Raw genomic sequence first — 26,986 nt, forward strand, 5'->3', positions numbered from 1 at the left:
ATGCCAGTGCACAGTGTGAACAGAACTCCCCAGAGCAGTATGGTGCCCGGGGCTCTGGCTGTTGCAGTGCATCTTGGATCAATCCTGTCAGTTGTTGCCAGTTGCTCTGGCAATGTTACATTTAGTAAGCACACAATTCCCCGTTGTGTTTGTGTCATTAACCCCCAAATATATAATAGGTATGGTATAATTTTGAGGTTTTGTGTGTAGGCTGGAACATCCTGTACATTGCCCATGGATACAGGACCAAGTCAGCTGTTACAATGATCAAATTCAGTCATTTCTGGAAAATAAACTAGTTGACAAATTGCTTTCAGCCAGTTTTTATATGAAACTTGTAATCAGCTATTTCTAACTGAGTTTTTTTTTTTCATATGTATTTTTACTTGGAGAGCTTTGAACATGCTCCAAGCATTCTTCATTTTTTTTGTCCATTTGTTATGTTTTTGCTGCATGGAACCACCAATTATTTTCAGAAATTGGCTCATTTTGTTCTTGAGTGGCTCTGAGTTCAGTTGTCACTTCAGTACAGCCCTGAGGGCTCTTGCCTGCTGTCCAACTCCCCACCCATCCTTGTATTTACCTAGCTATTACAGTGCTAGGTCTGCAATTTGGTCGTCTCAAACTGTGGCATATTATCCTGTGGATGACTCAGGGCTGCAGAGCTTATTTTTCTCAGCTATTTTGATCCATCTTCAAAAAAACAAAACAAAATTATGCATTGGAGTTCCTGTATCAGAAGCTATGAGAGGTTGGTAATGTCAGCCTAATTGTCCTTTTGGATCATAGGACCATCTAAAATAATTTTTTTTTCTCTTATTCTTGCAGTTATGGATGGGCACTTTGGTACTTTGTAAATCCATACAACCAGATTATTTTCAAAGTTGGAAGTAACAGGAAGTAGTCAAATGATATTTCAGCGTGCTGTTGTGAAGGTGTGCATATATTTTAACAGTGACTCACAAAAGACTTAAGTCATTCTCCTGGTGTGTATTCAAGATTGTGGACCATCTGTCTTTACAGTTCTACTTTTAACACGGCAGTGTATTTATTCAAGATCTCTGATTAGAGAGGTGTTCAGCACTTAAAACTTACATAAAGTATCTTGAGCTCTTGGGAAAGGGGTTGAAACACATTTTCGATTTTTACTCTTGGTTCAGTGTTCTCACATCGTTCAACAAAAGCGTGATTGTTTATTGGTGGGTATTCAAAGACTGAAAGTAACAATAAATCATATTTTCGATGCCAACATTGGCTAACGGCCTACCCGCTTCAGTCTTGGCTCAGCTGTCATGTCAGGCCTACCCTGAACACCTTCAGTATTTCAACCATCTCCCCCGCTTGCCGCTCTCCCACTCATCCCTACCTTTCTCTGCTTTTGTCCTTTTTGCTTACCACTGATCACCTAACATTTTAAGTTTAGTCTTCTCTCAGTAGATCTGTAAATTCCACAAAGGCAGAAACTTTGGTCACTGATTTATACAAAGAAATCAGAACAGTGCCTGACATATACCGTGTTTCCCTGAAAATAAGACCTAGCTGGACAATCAGCTCTAATGCGTCTTTTGGAGCAAAAATTAATATAAGACCCAGTATTACATTACATTATTATATTTATTATATAATATTATTGTATTATACCCAGTCTTATATAAGAGCCGGTCTTATAGTAAAATAAGACTGGGTCTTATATTAATTTTTGCTCCAAAAGACGCATTAGAGCTGATTGTCTGGCTAGGTCTTATTTTCAGGGAAACACAGTAATTGATGCTCAAGAAACAGTGTAAGGGTAGTAGCTCTGATAATATTGAAAATTCATTCAAGCACTAGGTAGTTCAAATAACTAAATTTTCCATGAAAGCACAAGTTTAAAAGGGCCATTCGAAGAACTTTTGGGAAGTTTACTAGAGAGAAGATCTGGAGGCTGGAAATAGGGTTCGAATCCCCACTCTGCTCCTTCACTAGCTCTGCCACATGAGCCAATTTATTTTTTGTATAAATGAAATTCTGAGTTCCCTTCCTGTAACGTGAAATTACATCATTACATCATATTTAAGGGAACATTAAATAAATCCTTTGCAAACCACTAACTTACTGCCTATTAGGAATAAGTTTGATTTAATAATTTAGGCTAGTTGACAGGAATGATCTAGGTTTTCATTTTTTTGTTTATTGGTAATACTGTAGTACTTTTCAATGGCAAATACAGGATATGGCACGAGTCAGGGAAAATGAAGCGGAATATGTTAGCTGGGTGACTCTAAAGACAGCTTGTAGACTTGAAGGGAAAAACAGCTGAGACGGCTCTTTTCCTTTCGGTTAAACTCACCTTGAAGACTGATTTTCCTGACGACAGTAGCTGCCATTTATCTTCAAAGATGATACTGCTGGTCTCCTTTTGCACACCAGCAGGTAAAACCTAGACGTGGGGCAGAGTAGCTAGAACATTTTTTCAGCCCTACCAGGGTGGAATCAATATGAATTTTTAAAAATTTATTTTGCTAAATAATTATAAAATGTCCAGACAACTATTAATCATGCTCCAAGCACATTAACAAATAAAGCCCCTCTCCATTTATACCACTCAAAGCAGAATCAACTGTGTAGAACTGCTTTCCGAGGAGGAAACCCTGGGCTCTGGTGTCTGCAGCCAGAAGCGCTGTCTCCTTCCTGAGTGCAGCCCAGTGCTGGGGAGTCACTGGTGCTGGGATGGCAAGTTGGGTAGCTTCTCTTTTTGCCTCCTTTTACTCAACTTCCTATCCCCCGTGGCAGATCCCTCAAGGACCCACATTTCTTAAATACCCACAAATAAGCAAGAAGGTGAATTAAAGGGAAAAGGGCAGGAAAGAACAAATCTTTACTGACCAATTATTATGTATAAATCACTGTGCTCGATACTTAACAATCTCTCACTGAATTTTGGAAAGTAAACTCCAAGGTGAATATTTTAATTCAATTGACTTCTAATTAGGAGGAAGAAAGGTCAGTTTTTCTAAGGTGAAATTTCTAATGTTGAGCTATCTATAGCTAGATTCAAGCCCAGATCTCATTGCAAACTGCATGGTCATAGCCCTTGGGACCTTCAGGGATTCCATGTGAAGTTTTGATCGCATTAAAGACTGCAACTGTAAAGGATTTCAGTTTCTCTTTGTGATGTTCCCCTGTCCTATACCTGAGTTGTTTCTGCTTGCATTTACAAGTACACCAGGTAACTTTACATGTCAGGCCTTCTCCTTAACATTGCTTCATCTGGAATGCCCTTCCCTGTCCTACTTGCCTACTCTCCAGGAGTAGCACCTGTGTGAAGATTAGGTACAAGGACAAATAACTGTAAAACTAAAATAACTGGCTTCAACTAGATAATGGATTCCATTCTCATGTAAACAAGTTCAGGTTTGGTATAATGGCTCTGCTTTCTGAGGCCCATGCTACTGCTACCCTCTATCCCACATCAGCTGGGTAATCCTCATCCTTAAAGCCAAAGACAACATCTGTTTCCCTGTAATCAGATGGAGGAAGAGATCCACAAGAGGACAGCATATGAGCCAGCTCTCTCTTAAGGAAAGTTCCCTGAGGCACTCAAGACAGTTCCATTTATTTCGACTGGCTAGAACTTAGTAACCTAGTTGCAAATGGAGTTGGAGAATTTAGTCTTTATTCTAGGTGACCACCTAACCAGCTCAAAACTTGATTGCAGTGGAAGAAGAGCATTAAAGGATATTCTTCTGTGAACCAGCTTCTAATAACTCCATCAACACTCTCGGAATTTTGGTGCGTAATTCTCTGTGCAGGTACTGTATCCTGTCTCTCTATATACCTCTGTTATAAAAGCCATACATTTCACTGTTATTTTTTTTGTATTGTTTATATTGTTTTAAACACATCTAACTTCCCAAATTGTGTTTTAGTTCCCTCAAGAGCTGGACCCCCTTAATTGTCTTAATGTATCCCTGGTAGCCAGCCAGTGACTAGCAGCTAATGACTGTTACATGAAGGAATGAAGAAATAGCATATGGATACTTGTACTAAAAAATGAGATTTACCTATTAACTCTCAAGAGTATGTCCAAATGTGCTCTTTAGCTTAATCTAGACACTTCTGGCATTAACTGCTTAACCAAGGAACTAGGAAGACCTTTATCTCATTAATGACATAATTCTCAGTAAAGTTGTGTTGGAGACATACTATAAAATGAATCTGAAATATAGTGGTATTTTGATGCAATTATAAATTAATGAATATGTTCAATGTACTAGTTACATTGTAATATAGCACTATTAACATTCTTAAATCCAATTTTATTACTAGAATGAGAAGAGACTGAGTTATTTTAATGAGTATAAGGCTAATTGCCCAGCTCTCTTTTTCCACCTTGGCCAAAAAAGTCACAATGGCCCCAAGAGGGGTGGGTGTTAAGTAAAATTAGTAGTTTGAATCTCTATCTTGATCCTATCTTTTACCTCTAAAAGTCTGAGATAGAGGTTAAGTGATTTGCATAGTGTTCTCAGTTTTAATAATTTTCAATCTTTTTTTGGAAAGTTAATGATTGATATATTTATACTTTGTGAACATATTTGTATAAGTTTTCTTTAAAATGCAATTATGTTTCTACTTTAAAAAACCCTACCATAGAGACTAGCACAAATAATTAAAGATTATGGTGGTAAGTGGAATCTTAAGAGTTTGAAAGAACCTTAAAGGTATACATCACCTTAAGGGTTGAGTCTTGAGAGATGCAGCTGAGATGGCCTGTTTCTTGAACCCATTTTCCTCTTTTTCCATAGTAATAGATTTCGTACTCAGATACTTGGCCATCCAAAATAAACACTAGATTTTCCTGTTCTACTTGCAACTCTGTATCAATACGCCATTACTTAACCTCTATGAATTTTAATTTCCTCATTGGTAAGTTAGAAATAATAATGCCTGCCTCAGAATTACATCATTTTGTACATAATTACCCTAGAGTGTGTTAATCCTAAAGTACTGTAACTTGTCATTTAGAAATTTATCTCCTTCATTGTCTTGAGTTCCTTAAGACCTGGATTATATTTAATTCATATTTGTATCCTAATGCCCAGTTCTCAGTACAGTTTTGTTGAATCTAAAACAATTGTGCAGTATGATATAGCAATAAAGACTAAAGCAGACTGGGCATTTTTCATATCTTGCATATTAAATACAAATCTCAAAATTCTCTAGCTAGCAGGTGAGGCGTCCTTGGAAGCCAAATTAAACTTTCAAAGTCAACTAGAACAGAGTGTAACTTGATAAGTGGCTCCCTCATTGTTTCCTCCTTGCTTCTCTATCCACCTTCAGCTAATGTCACTCTGCCCTTTGTTCCCTCTGCTATAGCTTTGTGGTTCTCTTGGTTTCTCAAATTCACCAAGATTTTTATAAACTCAAGACTTTCTAAAGATTTATCTAGAATATGTGTCCCTCTGTATTAGTCAGGGTTCTCTAAAGAAAGAAAACCAATCAGATTATGTAAAGAGAGATACTCGTATGAAATATTTTTTTGTACAATTTAAGTACCTACTCCAATCCTGCTTCTTCCTAACTTGTCCCTCAGACAAACAAAGATGAACAGTCAAAATACAAACCATGGTTCCAACTTCAGGTTTTACTCATGTGTTTTCTACTTGAAACATAAAATTAGAAATGCAATGATTTATTTGCAAAGACACCCAATAGGAGGAAACAGAAAACAGTAGCAGTAGTGCAAGCTTTGTGTTGATCTGCAGTTCCACCGGGAACGCTGGAGAAGATGCCACTTGGCTTTATCTGGTGAGACACATCTGCAAGCATTTACCCCAGGGACCTGCCGTACACAGTTGCTGTCCTCATGGACACAGATGTCTGTTGCACGTTCCTGTAGGCAGTGCTGGCTTGCCTAGCACTCAGGTGCCTGACAGGCTGCAGCACGATGACATAGGGCTAAGAGGACGGTAGGGAAGGCTTGGCTTTTTCCCTTTTCTTTTTAAAACCACCTTAAGATAGCTGTAGGATTCACCTCAGCATGGCTCGTTTGAAAACTAAAGACTGTTCTCTGTAACGGTTGGTTATTCAAGCCCATCCTTCAAGGTGAAAGGCTGAAACAGCATGGTTCCTTCCTAAAGATGTGTGTTAGGAGGATGAAAATTTTAAGAACAGGGAGAAGCTACATCAAAAAGCCATCAAGGAGGATGAGGGGGTTGAGGAGACCAGTGGTTCTCAAATTTAAGAGTCAAATCACCTGCGCCTGGTTAAAGTACTTTAATGGACCCCACCCCGAGAGTTTCTGATTCCACAGGTCTAGAATGTGGCTAGAATTTGCATGTCTAAGAAGTTCCCTGGTGATGCTGATGGTAGGACCACACTTTGTGAAACAAGGACCACGCTTTGAAAATCACTGTAATAAAAAAATACGTAAGAACATCCCCTACCTAAAACACATCACCTCACCGTCAGTGAATTAGCAATTTGAAATATGATGAAGCAATGTTTCGCTGCAATGCATGAAACCAACTGCATCAGACTTGTCTGGCTTGCTTGTAAAACAGGAGAGATTTCTACTTACCACTCCAGACCCTCTAATGTGAATTTCTAGGGATAAACATAGAAACTTGCATTTTAAACAAGGTTTTATGTATGCAGATGGAATCTTGAGAACCACTAGGTAAAGTGTTAAACTTGGCAAAGAATGAGAGAAATCCACAATTGTTATAAAAATAAGTCTACATTACAGTGTATCTAGACCTAAAAAGGAATGAAGACCAGGAGATTTGGGGATATTTTGGATTTTTTTTTTTTTTGGATTTTTTTGTAGCGCACATTTGTGGAGCCCTAACCTATTCAAGGAAAATTTTACAAATGGTCTTTTGGATTTATTTTCATCTGATAATTTTAACATTTTTAATTAAATTTATTGGGGTGACATTGGTTAGTAAAATTATATCGTTTTCAAGTGTACAGTTCTATAATACCTCATCTATATATTGCATTGTGTTCATCAACCAGAGTCAGTTTTGCTTCCATCACCATATATTTGACCCTCTTTACCCTCTTCTATCATCCCCACTCCCCCCTTACCCTCTAGTAACCATTAAACTGTTGTCTGTTTCTATGATTTTTTGTTTGTTTTTCTTGTTCATTTGTTGCTTTCAGTTTTATATCCCAGATATGAGAAACTCATGATTTTCAACTGATAATCATTTTTCAAAAACTTGGATAAGTTTGTATGTTACTGGTGTGTTATAATCTGCATATGATTGCTGCACTGTAGGGGATTTTGTTTGTTTATTCTTGAACAAAATAACCTGGGTCTTTATAACTAGTCACTTAAAGTCACCATCCATTCTACTGAATAGGATTAAGATATGTGGTGTTTCTAATACTGCGTGTACATTAGCATCAATGGCAATCTTTAAAAAAAAAACACAGAGATTCCAGGACCCCACTTCAGCATCGTTCCTGGGAAGGACATGTGGGCGGGTCTGGGTATCTTGACTTTTTACAAACCCCTCAAATGATCTTACAGTTGAGTTATAAAACTCAACTGGATACTTTTTGTTTAACAAACTCATTGGTAGCAGTCTGGATATAGAGCTTCTCCCCTGAATTTGCTTCATTTTCCTACTAAGTAACAGACCTAAAATAGTTCTTGCCAGATCTACATTTCCTTGTCCATCACTTCTTGCAGTACTCTGGCTCTAAGACGATTCCAGTCAGTGAATTAGATTTCTGCTACCGGCAGTAGAAGCTATCGCACATCTTTAAGAAGATTAGCCGCCTGTCTTCTGCCCACAATAACTTTGATGCTATTTTGATGAACTAACTTTCAAGGCAGCCTCCAAACCCCGACTCTTCCCTCCCACTCCGTCACAGGTAGGTTTTTGAAACAATTATGTTCATTTCGCTGACTGCCACAAGGCGGCGGGCCAGATCCGTTTAATAACAATGCATCTTTGGTTGCAACTATCATTTTCCCAAGAGTGAGTTTACCTTTTTGTAAACACAGACCACATAATATGAGATATCATTTTATTCACTGATTGTCAAGTATTTTTATCTTCTAAAGGAGAGAGATGAATTACACATGTTTAACTTTCCCCCCCCTCTTTGATGTCTGTTTCAGAATCTATGAAAAATATTAGCACTCTTACGATATCTATTAAAGAGAATACATGTATATGGTAGTTTTCTGCTTATCTCGCCAACCTGCATCATAAATCAGTTGCCCTTTCTCTAATTAATCTTGAACCACACTGGTCCTATATCTGTTTCTGGAACTACACCAAGCGATTTCCTGTTTGGGGACTATGCATATGCTGTCATGTTCTGCTGAATTACTCCTCCCTTAGCTCTGTATGTCCAGCTTATTCGTACACTTTGTCTTAGCTCAAATATTACAATCTCTGATCACCCAGTTAGAGATTGTAGGATCCCTCCACTATTGCTCTGAATCTCAAACCGTTTTTTGTTTCATTTATAACACAAATTTGAATTTGCGTTTTTTACTTGCCTTTTTAGATTTTGTAATTTCTTAAGAAAAATATAGTCTCCATGAAACCAGAGACCATGTCTATTTTTCATTCATTCAATAATTGTGTCACTTGAATATTTAAATTGTGCCTACTATGTGTCAGGTACTATGCTATTACGCACACAGTAAATATTTGTTAAATTAATAACAGTATCTCTTTAGAAGAATCCCCTCCCTTTAAAAATTTTCTACATATAAATAGGGAAGCAAATAGTTAAGAGTTCATATATATATATATATATGTATTATATATATATGTATATATATATGTATATATATGTATATATATATATGTATATATTATATATATATGTATATATATATATTCATATATATATATATATATATATATATATATATATATATTAGTGTGTTAACATTTACTGACCTAATGATTTATATATGCGGACCACATATCACAGAACCAGAAGCATCCTAGCATAGAACCAAAATAATCTAGCATACAGTATTAGTTTAACAAAGTGATGTGTTGAAATTTGGTGATATGAGACAAAGCCAGCCCACTTGAGGTCTACATTAGGGGAGCTTCTAACTTTAATATATGATTATGGTGACCTTTCCGTAACATTGTAATTTTGTGGATCTGATCTGACAAAGTATAACAATGAGTGGGTTGAAGACTGTGTTTGTGGTCTCTGGGCCTGAGATTTTTTTCAGTTCATTCACTTACTTAGGCCTTCAAATCTTTGTGAGTCTTGAGCACTCACATAATTATTACTAAGTTGTTTAAGAAGCTCAGGAATTCTGGAAGGCCTGACTAGGGGAATTAGCCATCAGCAAAGTTTCTCCTGTTATCTTATTTTTGCTGCAACTAGGAACTTAACTGTTTAGCATAATTTAACAAGAAGGATCCCAAGGTAATGATTCAGTATCATGACTAGAGTAAGCTTCTACTGGGCCAATGAACAAGCGTAGGGAAGGGAATAAAAGTCAGAAAATGTATTCAAAATAAGAACATTTATATAGCAGGCAGGCTTGGTACTGAAACATGCACCTATATAACTTATCTCTAGGAGTATGAGTCCTAAGAAGCCCAGGTACTACTATGAAAAGGACAGAAAATTGCTTTTTATGTCCAGGCAAAAGGCTCTAAACACATGACCTCCTCTCTGAGGCTGATATCAATTCAGCTGCAACATTTCTTATCTATTTGTTAGTGTGATCTTGGGTTCTGATGTTGGTATTTGACCTACCATCTCCCTTCTCTTCTAACATTACTGTAGTACAGTTTCTGTAATAAAACTTTTTTTAAATTAAAATTTATTGGAGTGACAACGGTTAGTAAAGTTACATAGGTTTCAAGTGTAGAATTCTGTAATACATCATCTGTTTATCACATTGTGTGTTCACCATCCAGAGTCACTTCTCCTTCTATCACCATATATTTGACCCCATTTATGCTCTTTTACCATCTTCCTCCCCCCTTACCCTCTGGTAACCACTAAACTATTGTCTGTGTCTATGAGTTTTTGTTTGTTTGTTTGTCTTGTTCCTTTGTTGCTTTCAATTTTATATCCCACATATCAGTGAAGTCATATGGTTCTTGACTTTTTCTGTCTGACTTATTTCACTTAGCATAATAATCTCAAGATCCATCCATGTTGTCGTAAATGGCACTATTTCATCTTTTCTTAGGGCAGAGTAGTATTCCATTGTATATATATATATATATATATATATATATATATATATATATATATATATATACATACATCCTCTTTATGCAATCATCTATTGAAGGACACTTTTGTTGTTTCCATGTTTTGGCTACCATAAATAAAGCTTCAATGAACATCGGAACACATATATCTTTATGGATAAATGTTTTCAGACTTTTGGGGATATACCCAAGAGAGGGATTGCTGGGTCATATGGTAATTCTGTTCGTAATTTTTTGAGGAACCTCCACACTGCCTTCCATAATGGCTGCACCAGTCTGCATTCCCACCAACAGTGTATCAGGGTTCCTTTTTCTCCACAGCCTCTCCAACACTTGTTACTATTTGTCTTGTTGATGATAGCCATTCTAACTGGGGTGAGGTGATATCTCATTGTGGTTTTCATTTGCATTTCTCTGAAGATTAGTGAGGTTGAGCAATTAAACTCCTAAATATAAGATCTGAAATAATAAACTGCATATAAGAAAACATAGGTACTAAACTTATGGACCTTGGGTTCAAAGAGGATTTTATGAATTTGATCTCAAAGGCAAGGGAAGTGAAAACTGAAATAAATGAATGGGACTATGTCAAACTCAAAAGCTTCTGCACAGCAAAAGAAACCATCGACAAAATAAAGAGGCAACAAACAAAATGAGAGAAGACATTTGCAAACAACGCCTCCAACCAGGGGCTAATATCCAAAATATATAAGGAACTCATACAACTCAATAACAACAAAAACAAACAATCCAATTAAAAAATGGGCAGAGGACGTCAATGGACATTTCTCTAAAGAGGACATACAGATGATCAATAAAACGTTTCATGTTGTCAGTTTCAAGTGAATTAGTTTCCTCCTGCTAAAATTATGAGCCCATATAGTCAGGTAAGCGGCATACTGTACGTGTTTCTTATGCATCATCTGTCCATCCTATAAAATGACCATGGAGGGCTCTGGGATTTAACATCGAGTGTGTACACGCAATTAGACATCCTGATCCAAGGCTCGGCATAGTAGTTACACAGAGTGAGAGAGGAGTGTTTTAAGTATTGAAGGATCTGCCAGCTGGGCCCATCCCGTCCTGTGATGGCTGCTGACCTGCATGGTTGAGATTGTGAATGTGAGTTCTGAAGCCAGGCTGCCTATGTTCAAATCCCAGCTCCTCCACTTACCAGCTGTAAAAATTTGGGCAAAATATATGCTCTCCATCTGACAAATGGGTATAACTTCAGAGGGTGTTTGTGGGGGTTGAATACATTAACACATGAGAAGTGCTTGGCGCTTGGAAAATGCACAATATTACTTTTTATTTTGTATATTCTATTTTCAAGTGGAGCTGTTTGCTACCTCTTCTTTTTCTTAGAACGTTCTGCCTAATGCTAAATTTCCTCACTTGGCTTCGCCACAGTAATTTGCCTTAGAAAAAAATTAGCACAAAAGGACCATCAACGTGTTCTGGGATGCTCATTTCTACTTTCTAAGTGTCTTTTTTTCTTCTACATGTATTGTTTAGCTTCATGTTATGATCTTATTTCTTACCGTGACTAACTCAGTAGAGCAGCTTATCAATCGTGTTCTCTGTATCCATCTCTAACAGGGAGAGAGAGGTTTTTAGATTCTTTAACTTTTTGTTATGGAAAAATTTTTAAACATTAAGTAGTGAGGAGACAATAGTTTGATGAATTGTCCCGTGCTCATCACCCAGCTTTAACAAACATCAATTCTCCAGTCCAGATGAGTTTGAAATTCCAGATATCGTATGATTTCATCTGTGAATTTTCAGTGTAAATCTCTACAAGGCAAATGCATTTGTATCACATAATCTCTATGTCAACAATAACTTAATATCATCAGCTGTTTTATCAGTGTTCACATTTCCTTGACTGTTCTATATTTTTAAAGCAGATTAAATAAGGATTCACACATCAATTCTTTCTTGTTCATTATACGTTTGTTCTCTAAATACTTTCCTTCCCAGATGGTCATTCTAAACAAAAATGTAGCAACTTCTCAGAGTTTAATTTTTTACTTTGGTATATATCTTCATGTTTTTTGTTTGTTTGTTAGTTTGTTAGTTTTTTAAAGGAGGTCACTTACAATATTAACATATGCATGCAAATTTGTCAATCAGGGAAGGGTGTTTACGGGACAGTTACTCTTGAATATCCCAAGTGCTATAAAATTCAGGAGCGCTTTTGTCAACAGACTCTGAAGAGAAACAGATACTTTATTTTTGTGACAGTTAATTGTTTTATTGCTGAGATGACAATATTCTTCCTTATTTCAGGGAATATACAGTTAGCATATAATGTCTTTTCTAAACCTGCATGAAGGGAGGGTGGTCAGCTATGGTTTATAGACTATGGGGTCTATAAGTAAATTATTGTTAAATAGAGTTGCAACACGAAAAAAATAAAAAAAATAAAATATAAGCTAGTTCCCCAAAAAGTTTTAGTAATTATCACTATTGTAAAATATGATGATTGCCTCAAAATATGAATAACAAATTCTTCCAAGCCTTGACAAAAATAAGAAACCCATACACAAGAGAAGTACTTAGACACAGAAAGATATAATAAAATGAGAAAGAATATTCAAGAATTCTTGTAAACCACACAGAAGAAAAAGAGAAATTTTATTTGAAGAAAACTAGATAAAACTGAGATATTTTATATATAGGAGTTTGTGTTTATTTAATATGGTGTTAATTATATATCATCATATATATAATTAGTAATTTTCAACTTGATTCTTTCAAAGTTATATAATTATTTATAACAATGCAGCACATGTGCTATAATATATATATATTTTTGTTACCTATTCTTGAATGGATATATTTGAAGCACTAAAATGTCATGTTACAGCTCACCCTCATTGGAAGTCAGTGAATAATATAACTGAGTTAGTTGTATTAACTCATGAAGTATCACACATAATTTGTATACATTTCATCCAAATATCCCTAAAGTATATGCCGAGAAGAGACTAGATTGAGCACAGAAATAAAGTTAAGCATTGCCATTCAAATCTCCTCATCATTAAATTGTGAAAATTTCAAAATAGAAATGGCGAAAGAATTTTCTAGCAAATATACCCACCACCCAGATTGTACCATTAACATTTTACTATACCTTTTCTATCACATATCTTTCCTCTCTTCATCCCTTTATCCATCCATCAATTCATCTTATTTTTTTATGCATTTCAAAATAATTTCCCCTGAACACTGCAGCATGGATATCGCTAACTTGATTTCAACATTTGTTTACAATTCTTTTTGTTTTGAAGCAAAAATTACTTGCAGTGAAATCCACAAATCTTACGTAGTGTACCACTCAATAAGTTTGGCATACAACTGTGGCAAACCCTGATAGAGATGAAAAATATCACTACATCTCAGGGAGTTCCCTCAAGCATTTCTATAGATCTCTACCTACTCCCTAGAGTCAACCACTGTTGTAGTGTTTCTCTACTATAGATTAATTTTACATATTCTTTTTCGAGAATTTGAAATAATACAGCACGTATTCTTTTGCATAAAACATATCGTTTTTGAACAATGAAAACTGTGTGTGTTTTCAACCACAAATAAAGACTATATATGATTCGACTCATATGGGATATAAAACAGAAAGTAACACATGAACAAACAAACTCATAGACACAGACAACAGTATGATGGTTACCAGAGGGGAAGTGGTGTTGGGGGAGGATGAGGAGGGTAAAGGCATTGAAATATATGTGATGAAAGTAGACTAGACTTTGGGTGGTGAGCACACAATGCAATATACAGATGATATATTATAGAATTGTACACTTGAAACTTATGTAATGTTATTAACTAATGTTACCACAATAAATTTAATTTTAAAAAGTATATATAGCAGGTATTTGGCATCCATTTCTAACTCTATTTCTTTAAAGAAATAATGTGACTATATCATATTTAACTTTATTTTTTATATATTTTATATTTTTACTTGCTCTCATTGAAAGAGTTCACTGATGATCTATATATATACAGGCTCAGTTCAGTTTGAAGCATAGTATGTAGCTGGGATGACAGCAATGCAACTGGGGAAGACTTTCAGATGTGCTTTGTTAAAAATTCTTCAAAACAGCGTGCACCTCAGTGGGGAAAAATATTATAATTATGAGGCGTGCCTTCCAAGAGCACCATATGTAAATGGTCTTCATGTATGCCATAAATTTATCATCACTGATACAGTTTTGAAGTCTTTACTAAAGGTAATAACAGAACTTGAATGGCCAACCACTCAGTGGAGAATCAAACAATAAAGGAGACTTGTATTTTTTAGACTCTATCTACTAGGGGAAAAAGCATCACTTCTATTAATTTCTTTTCTATATATTCCAAAGAATAATTAATACAAAAATAGTCAGTCCTTATGAGGAGTTATTATGATACTTGATTCTTGAAAGTTCTTTTTCTCATTTGTTATTCTCTGAAAGATACATCCAGGAGAGAAAAATGTAAATCTGCTTGTGTAAGCATCCCCGACTAGTTGCAAAGAAGCAATATGGTTTGATACAATTTATTGTTCTGGGGTCAGCATAGCATGGTAGTTATGTTCATGGGCTGTAGAGTAAGACTGTGTTGGCTTAAATCTTGGTTTTAATTCTTACTATACAACCTTAGACAAGTTTCTCATCCTCTCTGGGCCGTAGTTTTATGACAGCAATAATGAAAGTACTGTCTCATAGGATACTGGGCAATACATGCTTTATAATATATGAAAGCACTGAAGTACTGGAGCTAGGAATATTAGAAGCAATCAATAAATGTTAGCTATATTTTATCTGACAATTGTGACCAGATTCCCTGTAGTTTGTATGTCATATATGATTATTTTCCCATTTATTTACCAAGGTCTGAAATTTTTATATTTTAGTATTTACTTCTATATGTAAATATATATAATTTTTAAAATCACACAATCATTTTAAGTCCACATTTTGATATTTTGAGTTTGATTAAGAGATCTCCAATTATAATGTTGAGTGTAGCATGCTTGAATGAACACAAGATGATAAACAGTATTTATAATTATCTTCAGTATAAGAAAAGATAGGAATGAATATCATGCCTTACACTCCAATTCTTCCTTGCTATTTTTCTTGATAAGACTGGAGCTCAGTGCTTCAGAACAATTTCCTTGCTGCCAAGATTTTATTTTCAGCAGAAATAATGCATCAATTTTCTTCAAAGAAAGAACAGTACCTTGACAAACAAAAAATACCATATGATTTTACTTATATGTGGAATCTAAAAAAAAAAAACTAAACAGATGAACAACAAAACAAAACAGAAACAGATTTATAGATACAGACAACAAACGGATGGTTGCCAGAGGGGAGGGGTTGGAGGGATGGGTAAAAAAGTTGAAGGGGAACAGCAGGTACAAACTTCCAGTTATAAAATAAATAAGCCATGGGCATGTAATGTACAGCACAGAGAATGTAATCAACAATATTGTAATTTTGTGTGGTAACAGATAGTTACTAGACATTATGTTGATCACTTCATAGTTACATAAATGTTGAGTCACTATGTTGTACACTGGAAACATAATATTGTATATCAACTATAAAAAAGTTTTTAAAAGTACATTCATGAAGATAACTTATCACCCATGGTTACTCAGTATATTATAATTTTTGCATTGTTGTTTTCAATTATCCTCCATAACTTCAAGACAAGTCCTGATACATGAGAATTTTTCTAATAAGTACACCATAATTATCTAACTTTGATCTTATATTTATTGATTGTACATAGGATACGTCTAGATTTAAACAGAGTACATGTGGTACAAGATTCTCATTGCAATCCAATACATACCTCTTTTTGTTATATTATTTTGCAGTGTCCAGTCTCATTTTTCTTCAGAATCTCTTCTAGACAACGAACTGAAATTCATAAAATTTGCAAAAGAAAAAATATTTTAAGACTATTACCACTTTCAAACATATGGGAGTGCAAATAAAATAGAAATCTAAAATTGATTAAATACAGTTTATTCATTCATTATTTTTATTAAATGAGGAATGAATTGTAATTTTTCATTTGCAAGTAACTAATATTAAACAAGGAACTTTTACGTATGACAGATATTTATGAGTTAATGACTGATGCTATAAAATTGCAAGTTTCCACATCTTATTGATGCTGTTCTAAGAAATTAGTAAACCTGGAAAGTCAAGGCATAATGACTTATGCTATTTTTGAAGCAAACACCTTTGACATAGCACACATCCATTCAATCACAAAGTATTGTTTATTCTGTCACTATGATGCTTCACAACTTTTTGCCATTCAGGTTTTATTTTTATATTAAACTATTATAATATTCTACTAGCTCTCTGCCTCTAGTTCTCACGTGCCAATATAGTCCTCAAAATGCCTCCAGCATTAATACCTTCAGTGCACAGCTTGGAAAATATTCTGAGACTATCAATTGTTTATATGCTAAAATAAAAAGATTATAAAATTATACCATTTTTTTCTTAACAGCTCTGTTTCTAACTATCCTAAAATATGAAACCTTTATCCCACATCGTTTCACATGGGTGTGTTTTATTTTATTTTGTAGGATCTGGAATTCCAGATGGCAAAACTTGAATTTTAAAATAAATATAGAGTGAATGGAATGTTCTTAGTTTGAATTTATTTTAGTCTAAATGATGTATGGTTACTGCTAAGAGATTTTGGAGACTTTACACAAATTGTAGAGAGAATCGTTCTGTATGCCTACTTTATCGAGATCTGATCCCAGTCCAATTATAATATAAAGTCATGTAATTGTTTTTGGACAAAGGATTTCAATTTGGTCAAGTGCAGACATCTATCACCATGACTTTAATTTCCCTGGACCATATTACTCTAGCTTGAGTCCTAAATGCATTGCTGGACTCCTGGGCATAAATGAAATAAATATTGCTGTGTCATTTCCTCGCCAGACCACTTAGAGTACTAACATTGTGTATTTTTCTTATGATAATTCAATGGAATAAGAAGAAAGTACTGTTACCAACTTTCCATTCCCTCAAACTTGCAATTTTCCATATTTGTTCCGTAAACTGGATTATTCCATATTTTAAATATATTCTCCTACAATGGATGCTGCTAGTCACTGATTTGGCATTAGTTGAATATGGACCTATAACTTTTCTTTCTCATGAGAAATGTGTGTGTTCTATGCTGTTGGCTCCAACTCCTGGCAACCCTATGAATGTCCTGTCCTTAAAATGAGAAGTGAAATAATAAAGCTAAATCTGAAGGCATCGTTGAATAAGCAAGTCATGCTTGACTGAAATATCTGCCAAACATTCTCACTTGTTCGCAGAATTACCCCTCCTCTCTGTCATATGTTTATTCATCCCTGGTTCATCTATGCTAATGCCATGATATCCAGGAAGATCTCTCCTCTAGTTGGTAACTTACAGATAAGATTAGCTTTTTTGATACAGGGATATACTTCTGTTGGTTCAACTGCTTCTCTTTTCTCTCTTGCTAAGACAAAGTTTTCTAATAGTAAGACAGAAGAAAAAGCTTCTGTTTTTTAGGACATTTTACCAATTTATTTTATTTCATTATCAAGTAAAAATTCTACACTTAAATTATATTGGTGTTCTCATGACTTTACCAAGGTGTACTAATCAAAATAATATGTGCAGTTCACCTGAAACTGAAGTAGAGTAATATTGTATGTCAACTATAATTAAATATACTGGGGGGTGCCAAAAAAATGTATACACATGACTTGTATTCATCTTTTTTTTCGATATATATTGAGTATTAAAATTTTTGGACACACGCACGCACACACACACATTATGGGTATACACACATGCATATGATTTTATTACTAGGCTTTTTAAAAAATCTTATTTTGATTTATTCATTTTACACCAGTATTATAATGTGAACTTACGTACTTGTACTTTTATAGACTATTTTTATACCTGGAAAGGCTAGCTCCACACTTCTCTTGTTAATATATTTAAATATGTATTTTTGTTAATGTCATAAATTTTTACTTCTGTATATAATTTATAATATACTTTTTATTATGAAAATATACTTGTGTTGATATTATGTAAATCTTAGCTGAATTTAGAGTAGTATTACCATCCTCACATATTTATCTTCCCACCATGGCACATTTAATATATATTCAATTCATTAATGCTCTTATTTGTGCCTTTTAATAAAGTATTAAAATCTTTTTTATATAAGCCAGAAACGTTATTAAGTGGATGAATTTCCCTAATCAAAAATAATCACTAAGTACTTATAATGTCAATATAGTATTCAAAAGCAAAGGATAAAATGTAGAGCAAATACAGACATGGGCTCTGTTCTAATGAAGCTAACAACTTAGTGGGATAGATTTTGAGTAAATAACCACACAAATAATTATACAGATGAGACTGAAAGATGCTACAAATGAGTGGTACATAAGATATTATAATAAAGAAATTTGGCCTAATCATAAGACAATATTGCTTATTTTGTGATTATTGATTACTCTAGAGTTTAGTTACCTTGAAAAAGTAGAACTAAGGATACTTCAGGTAAAAGAAATAGTCTATGCATATGCTCTGTAGAGAGTGGGATCACAGAAACAGTTATAGTTCATACCAATCTGCCCAGACAATTCAAGATTTATGCTTGTTGTCCCAAAGTAATTATTAATAACACTTTGTACTCTCATTCTTAAACTTATCTTTTTTTATGATGTTATATGGTGACTATATTCCTGAGTCATTCGGTGAACTAAAAGACAACTGCAATGGGACATAGAGAGTGAGAAACTATCTAGCGTAGATAGCCATGGACCAAGTAAGGAACGTCCTTATAAACTATGCTAAAGATTTTTAAATATGTTAAATCTAGAGTATTGAGTAGTAAAAAGTAAAGGTATGGTAGGTTTATAAAATTTATGTTTTGAGGAGGTTATTATGGAAATTGATTTGAAGAAGTCAAAGGTGCAAGGTGCATATATAGTTAGATCACGTGGAGGCAAGGAGAATGTGTGTGTGAGAGAGCAAGGAGGGAAACAGGAGGGAGAGAGGGAGGGTGGGAGAGGATATTAGTTTATTGTCTTGTATTAGATGGATTGTAATGCAAATATAGAGAAATATAGTAATTCACTAAGTTGAGATAATCAGTGGCAGTTAGATAACACAGATAACACACACGATTCTTGGGTTTATTTCACTAGACATCAAGTGCCAAGAAAGACAACAGTATTAAAGTATCTGATTTTTAATTGATGTTGGTAAGGATCAGGGTTGGGAAGATAGAGTCTGTTTGGAAATGTCATGTGCTAGGTATTTTTCAAAGCTATCTAAGAAATGTCAATTAAGAGGCTTAAAATGTGGACCTAGATAGGTGATGTTAGTATTAATATATAACTCTTGCTGATATATAATAAAACTGTGTTAACTGTATTCAGCTTTCTTTTTGAAGTGTTCTTTTTTCCCTGGTGTGTTCTCTCTCCCTCTCTCTCTCTCTCTCTCTCTCTCTCTCTCTCTCTCTCTCTCTCTCTCTATATATATATATATATATATATATATGATAGATAGATAGATATAGATATAGATATAGATATATTTTTTTTAATATCTGGGTAAGAAAGCACACCATCTGCAGATAATTTCAGTATTGAATTTTTAATATTTATGTCTAAATAGGTTTCCTTGCAATATTGCTTTTATTTGGCCAGGACATCCAAAGAAATGTTGAATAATAGAAGTTATCAGTCATCCTTGTCTTCCTGATTCTATTGAAAATCATTCTAATTTTTCACTCTGAAGGATGATACTTGCTGAAGGTTCTTATAAGTACTCTTAATCAAGTCAAATATGTTTTTTTCTACTTGTAGTTATTTCTTTTTCTCCTGTGCATTGACAAATCTCTTGATAGATGTACAAACCCATCTCTGATTTTAACCAGTTTGGTTACCATGTAATACTCTCTTAGTACAGTAGTGTATTATGATAACTTTTTTTATTGAAGATTTTTGCTTCAATGTTCGTAAGGGATACTGTCCTAAAATATTCTCCTGTGTGTGAGATAATTTAGAATAATGCTACTATGCTCATTTTACTGATTTGGGTGGGGATATTTCATCTCTTGCTAGCTGGCTACTAAACAGTTTATCAAGGAGTCAGTTTTGTTGATATTCTCAATTTCACCCTCAAAAATGATCAGTCAGATACCCATTTGGGTACACATCTTTGGTTTATTTATTTATTTATCTATAGAATATAATTTTGTTCAATCTCTTTACATTGTCTTGAGTTTATCACCATATGTGTCTTTGCAGGAAATCATACATTTAAACAAGTTTTTATATGTTTATTATTAAAAATTATATATTTTGCTATATTTTGAAATAATTTACTTTGAAATTATAATTGATTTAGATCTAATTATACCTTTTGAATAAATTTATAGTCTATGAGTTTTGAGCAGTTGTTTCTTTGCTTTATAAAACTAATTTATCTTACTCTCTATATGTGAAGACATTTTTCCCATTTCTGATTTCCTACTATTATTAAGTGTTTATAGATTTATTCTTTTAAAAGTTGCCTATTTTTTAAATAGTATTAAGACATGTTGAATTCAAACCATGTGTAGGCTCAGTCCAATATCCTGGTCATTTGTTTCATTTTTTGATGAATAATGCCTACCATCTTTTCTTTCCTTTATTAAATTCTCTTTCAAATTCTTTGACTGATGCCCTTACAGTTAATTTTTAACTGTCCCACCAATAAATTCTATAAATATTTTTGTTTTATTACATCTCAGAGTTGGTGAATCCAATGTCAATAACAATATCATAGAGTATAGGATGCTATCATTTTCCATTTTTATCAAAACACCAGCTATCCACTGACATCTTCAACAAGATCACCTAGGCCTATGCCCTTGTCGAAAATTCAAAAATTGAATTGATAAAAATTACTCATATAATTAAAACAGCAAATGAGAAAAATACCCTGAGGAAATGCTTAGCATCAATTTTAAAAGCTTTTAAAGATTATAGTCTAATAATTTAAAACAAATTAATGAAATAGCTCTGAAAAATACTTACCCTTAGCTGTCATAACTGCAGCTATTACCAGAACAATTAAATAAAGGAAGGCAAATACAACTGCAGCAAGGCACCAAGGAGACACTGTCCGGGAGAAAAGAGGACTATTATAATGATCAATGAAAACAAGATTCAGGAGTTGGAAAGAATTTTAGTCAGAATATTCAACCTACTTGTACTGAAATCTAAGCCCATGGGAGTAACACATTGTAAGGAAATATACCTGTTCATTCTTATATGTTCTTTACACAGAAGTTTAAGTCACTACGACCCTTTAAAAAGTATTGGCATAAAAGATGAATTTTGATTCAGAGATTAATCCAGGAATATTTATTGTTACAATTAGTTCATTAAAATACTCAAGCAAAAACAAAAAAGGAATCTAGAGTTTTAAATATTTTTTTTAACCTTTTGTCTTCAAAATCCTGGTTCTTTTTTTCTTCTGAATACTTGAAGAACAACCAACTTTGAGTTCTGAGTATGTTACACTTTTCTCACAAAGCTCTAGAAATACATAAGAAAAATGCATGCAATAACTATTATTAATGTATATACATGATGCATAAACATACAATTAAAATCATGTTAGAAATAAACAAAAGTTGTCCTATTTTATGTTTATAAGAAAGTTTTACCATTAGGTCAATCATGTGGTTGGTTTGTAAAATGTAGCAAGTTTATTTTTTAATTCTTAGTTTCTTCATCTATAAAATAGGGATAATAACCATATTCATTCATAGATGTATTGTGGTGATTAAGTTAATATATATAAGTCAATAGCATAATGCTTAAAACAATAATCATGCAATAAGTGTTATTTTTGTAGTACTAGTAATAGTAGTAATGTAGAATAGTAATTAGAAAAATACAATGGCCAATAGCATCAGCAGTAACACTAGTTGTGGAAGCAAGAGTAGAAATAGAAAAATTATTTTAAATGCCTATCTTTGTTTCTTTCTATAGTTGAATTTAATCTTAATGCAAGGAGCATGGAAAAAATAATCTAATTCTCATTAGGTAGATAAATTCTCTTGGCAACATATTGCATGTACTCCTTCAGTGTAAGTGAAACAGAATTCACAGCCACCAAGTCAATAACATTTTCCCAAATAATATTAAATCTAACCCCATTGTAAATATTTATGCATCAAAAAATTATTGTCTGAAATTTAAATCCCCTTCAACTGGAAAATTTTAAGTTCATTCACAGCGACAAAAGATTTTCAACTCCTCCTCTAAAAGTATCTGTCCATGAACTTTGCTGTTCATAGTATTATTTTCTCATCAAATAAAGGAATCACTTAGTGATAACAGCAATGTCTGATTTTACCTGTATTTGTCTCATCAAAGTCCACTGGCAAAGGATGAAGGTCAGTACAGGGGCTGGAGAGAGCTGGCATCTCTGGTTCCATAGTTTACATTACATGGATCAGATGATGAGCAGAGGGTCAGAATGAGACAGGATCAAGGAAGCAGATCTCTTAATATTGCCACATCAGACAGGATGTTTAAATTTAATATGTAAACTAGTTTTCCCACTTAAAATAAAAGGCAATGTAACCTAGCCCCTATACATTAAATTTGTCTGTCTTCTATGTGTAACGAAACACTTCTTTATTTCCAAAGTTAAACTTTAAAGTTATATTAACCATGGTTTCTTTTCTGCCTTGTTATTTTTCTAAAACAATGAATAAACGATGAAGACTAAAACATTTTTATCCAAACAAATGATATATTTAAATAAGATTGTAACAGATAATTTTGTAATTTCTAATTCTTAGAGATATTTTTTGTGGTTTTAAATATCCATGTCCATTTTAAATAATTCACACAATATTAGATCATATCCTATAGAAAATGAAAATGACATAGAACCCTGTCCTCTCAACATAACTATTGTTAACATAACTATTCATACCTTTTCCTAATTGTTCATGTGACCAACAGATATTTTCTTTAGAAAAGTAAAAGGAACAATTTAACTACCAACAAATTAGATGATGAAATACACTATAATGTATTTTTATAGTAAAACATATTGTCGTTAAATGTAGATGAACGAGTTCTGCAAGTTTTGATATACATAATTTTATATGATATATTAAGTGGGAAAAGGATACACATTATTCCATAATATCACTTCATATTATATTTGGTAGGAAAAAATGCTGTTATACATGTACTTGTAACATAAAGCATGCCTAACCTGCTAGTTTAAGATTGCAAGGTAATAATACTTGTCACTAATTTGGTAAATTTTTACTTTACATATGTGGTTTTCTATTTTTTATTACTGTTTTTAATGAACATAATTTACTTTTATCATTAAAAGGATTAAAATATGCATATGTGAAATTTTATCTTTAGTCTAACCCGTGCTGAGATGTATACACCACAGTGACCACAGGTCACTTTGCCCTTACTTTGATCAATATAAATACTTCAAAGCAAAAGTATATAATTTGAGTGGGTGACCATAGAATGTTCTTGGGTCTTGTTTTTTGTTTTGTTTTGTTTTGTTTTGTTTTGTTTTTAAGAATAATGTTGGGGAGTTCCCTTGATGGCACAAACACAAAGTAGGAAAATGTTGTTGTTGTTTTTTTCTAAAATTTTATTGGGGAACTGTGTGGTTTTCCAGGACCTATCAGCTTCATGTCAAGTCACTGTTTTCAATCTAGTTGTGGAGGGCACAGCTCACTGGCCCATGTGGGAATTTAACTGGCCACCTTGGTGTTATGAGCATTGTGTTCTAATCAACTGAGTCAATCGCCATCCAGGTCTTGTTTAGGAAGATTAAAAAGATACTAATCAATTTCAGACATTAATAATTTTAGTACACATGCATTAAATTCTAGAGTAAATGCTGAAAGGATGGCAAGAAAGTATAACTTCAAAAATTGTAGGGTTAAATATAGACTGAGAAAAAATAAATAAATCCAAAAGAAGCAGGAAGGGGGGTGGGGAATTATCACATAGGTTTTTGAAAAAGTTTAAATATTATGTGTTATTTACCAAAGGGACATCTAACAGATAAGGATGTGCAATGGTTGAAATAAAAGCTCTTTTGCAATGAGTTTTTCGCCAGAACACAAGCGTAGTGAAAACCACTGCTAAATCTAACCCAAAATAGGAAAGGAAAAGACTCACATCAACATCATTGTCATTGGACACTTAGATTCCAGCAAGTTTACCACTACTGGTCATCTGTATACAAATGTAGTGGGATCGACAAAAGAACGATGGGAAAGAGCTCCTTCAAGTACGCCTGGGTCTTGGATAAACTGAAAGCTGAACATAAGCTTGGTGTCACCATTGATATCTCCCTGTGGAAATTCGAGACCAGCAAGTGTTATATGACCATCATTTAATGAACATAATTTACTTTTATCATTAAAAGGATTAAAATATGCATATGTGAAATTTTATCTTTAGTCTAATCCGTGCTGAGATGTATACACCACAGTGACCACAGGTCACTTTGCCCTTACTTTGATCAATATAAATACTTCAAAGCAAAAGTATATAATTTGAGTGGGTGACCATAGAATGTTCTTGGGTCTTGTTTTTTTTTGTTTGTTTGTTTTGTTTTGTTTTTAAAAATAATGTTAAGGAGTTCCCTTGATGGCACAAACACAAAGTAGGAAAATGTTGTTGTTGTTTTTTTCTAAAATTTTATTGGGGAACTGTGTGGTTTTCCAGGACCCATCAGCTTCAAGTCAAGTCACTGTTTTCAATCTAGTTGTGGAGGGCACAGCTCACTGGCCCATGTGGGAATTTAATTGGCCACCTTGGTGTTATGAGCATTGTGTTCTAATCAACTGAGCCAATCACCATCCAGGTCTTGTTTAGGAAGATTAAAAAGATACTAATCAATTTCAGACATTAATAATTTTAGTACACATGCATTAAATTCTAGAGTAAATGCTGAAAGGATGGCAAGAAAGTATAACACAGGACACAGAGACTTTATCAAAAACATGATTCTAGGCACATCTCGGGCTGACTGTGCTGTCCTGATTGTTGCTGCTGATGTTGATGAATTTGAAGCAGGTGTCTCCAAAAATGGGCAGACTCATGAGCATGCCCTGCTGGCTTACACACTGGGTATGAAACAACTATTTATTGGTATTAACAAAATGGATTCCACTGAGCCACCTTACAGCCAGAAGAGATACGAGGAAGTTGTTAAGAAAGTCAGTGCCTACAATAAGAATATTGGCTACAACCCTAACACAGTATCATCTGTGCCAATTTTCTGTTTGGAATGGTGAAAACGTGCTGGAGCCAAGTGCTAACATGCCTTGGTTCAGGTGATGGAAAGTCTCCATAAAGATGGCAGTGCCAGTGGAACCAGGCTGCTTGAAGCCCTGGATTGCATCCTGTCAACAACTCATTCAACTGACAAGGCTTTGTGTCTGTCCCTCCAGTATGTCTACAAAATTGGTGGTATTGGTACTGTCCCTGTGGGCCGAGTAGAGACTGGTGTTCTCAAACCTGGCATGCTGGTCACCTTTGCTCCAGTCAACGTTACAACAGAAGTAAAGTCTGTGGAATATGCACCATGAAGCTTTGAGTGAGGCTTTTCCTGGGGACAGTATTGCCTTCAATGTCAAGAATGTGTCTGTCAAAAATGTTCATTGTGGCAATGTGACTGGTGACAGCAAAAATGACCCATCAATGGAAGCAACTGGCTTCACGGCTCAGTTGATTATCCTGAACCATCTAGGCCAAATCAGTGCCAGATACGCACCTGTCACAAATCTCACATTGCTTGCAAATTTGCTGAGCTGAAGGAGAACATTGATCATCATTCTGGGGAAAAGCTGGAAGATGGCTCGAAGTTTTTGAAATCTGGTGTTGCTGCCATTATTGATATGGTTCCTGGCAAGTACATGTGTGTTGAGAACTTCTCTGACTACCCTTCTCTGGTCTGTTCTGCTGTCTGTGACATGAGACAGACAGTTGTTGTGGGTGTCAGCAAAGCAGTGGACAAGAAGGCAGATGGAGCTGGCAAGGTCACCAAGTCTACCCGGAAAGCTCAGAAGGCTAAATGAATATTATCCCCAATACCTGCCACCCCAGTCCTTTTTAATTAAAATTTATTGAGGTGACAACCCCTTAGTCTTAATCAGTGGTGGGAGAACCGTCTCAGAACTGTTTGTCTCAACTGGCCATTTAAGTTTAATAGTAAAAGATTGGTTAATGATTGCAATGCATCATAAAATCTTCAGGAGGAAAGGACAATGTTTTGTGGACCATTTTTATTTTTTTTTTGGTGTGGTGTGTGGGTATCTGTATGTGTGTGTGTGTTATTAAGTTATTAGTTTTTAGAATCAGTACTTTTTAAAAAATTAGTTTATTGGGGTGACAATGGTTAATAAAGTTACAGATGTAACTTTAATAAAGTTTCAGATGTATTACAGAATTACAGTACTTTTCAATGGAAACAACTTGACCAAAAGTCTGTCACAGAATTTTGAGACTCATTAAAACAAAGTTTCATGAGGAAAAAGAAAAAAAATATATATGTATATATAGTGTAATGCAAACACATCAAATTAAAGCAATCATAGCTCTTAATATCCAATAAAATATACTTTAATTCAAAATGTAGTATTTAAGGTAGGTTTCTTAATAAAGGTTTCCATTC

The 26,986-nt window shown here is 34.2% G+C and overlaps 1 pseudogene across 1 annotated transcript; it reads left to right on the forward strand.

The window, feature by feature from the left end:
• On the forward strand, positions 1–26,386 carry LOC308501845 (elongation factor 1-alpha 1-like; annotated as a pseudogene). The gene is made up of 3 exons: positions 1–124; positions 24,467–24,698; positions 25,281–26,386. The product of its transcript is annotated as an elongation factor 1-alpha 1-like (transcript).
• Positions 26,387–26,986: the final 600 nt, after the last annotated feature.

Source organism: Rhinolophus hipposideros, assembly GCF_964194185.1.
Source record: "Rhinolophus hipposideros genome assembly, chromosome: 9".
NCBI classification, from domain to species: domain Eukaryota; kingdom Metazoa; phylum Chordata; class Mammalia; order Chiroptera; family Rhinolophidae; genus Rhinolophus; species Rhinolophus hipposideros.